The sequence below is a fragment of the Acyrthosiphon pisum genome, chromosome X, assembly GCF_005508785.2.
Source record: "Acyrthosiphon pisum isolate AL4f chromosome X, pea_aphid_22Mar2018_4r6ur, whole genome shotgun sequence".
Classification (NCBI taxonomy): Eukaryota; Metazoa; Arthropoda; class Insecta; order Hemiptera; family Aphididae; genus Acyrthosiphon; species Acyrthosiphon pisum.
The window spans coordinates 82,057,504-82,058,337 of NC_042493.1; positions in this window are offsets into that span (position 1 = coordinate 82,057,504).

The following is an 834-nucleotide window of genomic DNA, read 5'->3' on the forward strand; positions in this document are numbered from 1 at the left end:
CGTCCTCTTAAGGACGACACGGATAATATCCGTATTATGTCTACCAGAGAGTGTTAGGCGGTTTTGTCAAAGGTTTTTTGTACTTCCCCGAACTAGATTACTCTTCGACGGCAAAGACCTTTTTGTCGGTGACAATAGTTTTATTAGGAAGGCCCGATTTCTACGAACGACAGTCTGAACGTTATTTATTATTCTGTAAGATTTTAGTTTATTTATTAAAATGGTGTGTAAGCATATCATTACAGTATAACCGTATACTATATACTTATTACAGTACACCGTCAATCGAGGTGACTTGAAACGATTTTGACATACTTCTTAGTATTATGAGCTTAAAAAAAATCAAAAATTATGTTTATTTTCGCATACGTCTAATGAATAGAATAAAAACTTCAATTTAGTTTTTTGATAAAAACTCGCTTAAAAAAAATAAAACACGTGTTACAACTTAGAAGTCACCTCAATTTTTAGGTGACTTGTAACAATTATGAAAATTCAACGTAAAATTCAATTCAAGAACATTAGAGTTGACTTGTAATCAGGGATGGAAAACGTTTTTAAAATAGGTTATTAAACGGAAAAAAACAAAAAACGAAAACAATTAACAAAACGAAAACGAAAAAAAAAACAACTGAAGAACGATAACAAAAAATCCAAAAACCCGAAAAAAATTAATAACGAAATCAAAAACGAAAACAAAAATAAATTATAGTATTATACATTATTAAATTATTTATACCACGAAAAAGAAAAAATTTCACTTGTCTTTACTTTTTAATGTTTAACTTTAAAAACATTTTAATTTGAAATCAAAAATTTTGAATTTTCTAATTT